This window comes from Triticum aestivum, chromosome 3D (assembly GCF_018294505.1).
Source record: "Triticum aestivum cultivar Chinese Spring chromosome 3D, IWGSC CS RefSeq v2.1, whole genome shotgun sequence".
In the NCBI taxonomy this organism is placed as follows: domain Eukaryota; kingdom Viridiplantae; phylum Streptophyta; class Magnoliopsida; order Poales; family Poaceae; genus Triticum; species Triticum aestivum.
In genome coordinates this window covers 56,529,833-56,532,517 of record NC_057802.1, presented here as the reverse complement: position 1 = coordinate 56,532,517, position 2,685 = coordinate 56,529,833, and the positions used below count along the sequence as shown (strand labels likewise).

The window sequence follows — 2,685 nt, the reverse complement described above, 5'->3', positions numbered from 1 at the left end:
TGTACTGTCAGTCTTAAGAGTCCAAAGATAATCAATCAATGCTATGCATTGTATATTTAATTTGAGCTTTTGTGTTTCAAGAAGGGCCCCTCGTTGTTGTCTTGCCCCTGGGCCTCGTATATCTATGGGACAGCCCTGACTGACATGTGGGCCCGTAGTAGATGGGACCAAAGGTTCAGTGGGTCAGAAGCTAGGTTAGCTCGCTACTCGTGCCCCGGCGATGGATTCTTACGTGGGAGCGAGATGATTCAGCGTGACAACGACAGTTTCACTTGGACGTGTGGTGCATCCTGTAGGGCACCACAAAGTAAACCCCACCGTCTCGAGAAACTACCTCGCCGGCCGGCGGTCGATGCGGTACAAATAGCGTCACGTCTCCTCTGACAAATAGCCTCAGCTGACCACGAGAAGCACAAGTAACAAATAGCGTCACGTCTCCTCCTATTAACAGTGTCAGAGAGAGAGAGAGAGCGCACCTACGCCGGCAATGGAACAGCGGAGGAACACGGCGGCCGAGGCGTCGGCTCGCAGCTTCACCTACATCAACGGGACGAACAGGGCCCAGCCACCCCACCCCCCCAATGATCGACGATTGTTGACCTATGAATAATTAGCGATATGATCGGGTTAATATACGTATTTGCCCCCCCCCCCCCCCCCCTCCCCCCAACTTAAACAGAAAGAGAAAAATCGGTAAAAGGAATGGGCCCATAATAAAGCCCAATCACAGTACTGTCTGCTAATCTTTTTTTTTTTTGCGGATAATCTCTCTCAAGTCTCAACTCTCATATTAGCTCCATAGAAATTTGTATATTCAATTGTAGTTATTTTAATGGTGATTTATACGATGCTAATTCATTTTAAATTTCTTTTGTTTGATCTCCTTAGAGGTCATAAAAAGAAATGCGCCCCCAAACATCACAAAGATTAATTCAATTTTTATGCATGTCGTATTGAGTTCTCAACCTACTAATATTCTTAATGGGGCTAATGTGCAAGTTATCAACCCCGGTCCAACTGAAGCCGTCTGCTGAATTGCATGATAATCTACACTGAAAAGGGAATTATCTACCAATTAGGGCATCTTCTGATGAATTTTTTTGTAGTTCTGACATTATATGCAATTCTAGGGTAAACTCTAACTAATACAAATTCAACTATACTTTAATTGCGTCGAAGCGACACATCAATATGGTATTACACTTCCTTGAGTTTTTTTCTTGGGTCAAGTTTACTTGGCCCCCCTATACCCAAATCCTGGCTCCGCCCCACGGGACGAATGTAGTAGTCGAGGCCATCACCGGCCGAAAACAAGTTTTAGAGCACCTGCACCCAAACCCTTTTTTTCTAGCCATCCATTCCCTGCATCGCGATTCATGCAAGATTTCTCTTTTTTGTTTCTCATATAGAACATGTCTTGAAGTTCAAGCCTTTGCAAAACAGAAAAGCTTTCTAACTAGAATCTAGAATGAAACTTTTAGATTTTTTGGTTTAACATAAATATACAAAATAAGTTTTGTTTGATTAAAAATTTATTATTATTAGTATGGGTTTATCTAGGGCACATCTAGACGTGCCTTAGTTATTGCACATCTAAGTGACACAAGCAAGCATAGAAAGGAAAAGGAAAAGAAAAAAATATCGACACGAATCTTCGCGTAAGATCAATGTTATAGGACTTAGATATGCAATACTTATGGCACATATAGATGTGCTTTAGCAAAACTGTTTTAGTATTTATGTCACACAAAAAATTCTAAAAAAATTATCCTAAATTCTAGTTAGAAAGCTTCGAGCAGTGCAAAGGTTTCAACTTCAAGATATGTTTTATATGAGAGAAACAAAAAAAGAAAATTTGATATAGAATGCATAGATCTTAAAGCAACATTGGAGAGTCAGGATGGCAGGGCTGGGGTGCAGGTGCTCAAAAAATCTGCGTCATCCATCATCGGCGCCCGCCAGCAGTACCGCCTAGCCGCCAAGGACTGCCGCAGATTCCGCCCGGGCGTGCATCCCCTGCCCAACGCCGGCCAGGGCGCTTCAGCAGGTGGCGACATCATTGACCTCGCCCTCAGCCGGCTCAAGTGCTAGCAGGTTCCAGGCCGTACTGGACAACATCTTCTCCATCTGCGCTGCGCGCACATCGGGCTCAAGGGCAACGTGCCCATGGTGGCGCGGCAGGTGGCAACTCCACCACGCCGACGTTGCCCGTCACGCGGAGACGGCGCTGCAATGCCTACACTCCGCCAAGTCGCACGGCCATGCGGCCGTTGGCGGATGTTCAGGCAGCCATCGCCGTGAGCAGTCGCCCACGCCAGGGCACCCGCAGCCCAGCAGCTCCTGCGCCGCGCGATCGACGATCTGGCCATGGCGGAGGCCGCGGTGGAGCATATGCGCCCGGCCATTGTCGCCTAGTTCTTCGACGCCTCAATGCTTCTGCATGGCTGACCGCACACGTACGGCTTGGAATCATCAATCTCTCTTCTGTTTTGTGTTAGGATGATCTCCACCGTGTGGGCCCAACGGCCCACCGGGCCCTTAGATCCGCGCCCTGATCGAGGGCGCTCAACCCACTATGGTTGACGGGCCCCTGTCACCTGCACTATATATAAAGAGGTGGGGTTGGCGGCTCGCAATACGAGGTTCGTCGCAACGCCGTACACCCCACCTACATCCCTACCGATT

At 47.8% G+C, this 2,685-nt stretch overlaps 1 pseudogene; it reads left to right on the top strand.

Moving 5' to 3' along the window:
- The first annotated feature begins 487 nt into the window (after positions 1-487).
- LOC123074113 (uncharacterized) lies at positions 488-2,448 on the top strand (annotated as a pseudogene).
- The last annotated feature ends 237 nt before the right edge of the window (positions 2,449-2,685 follow it).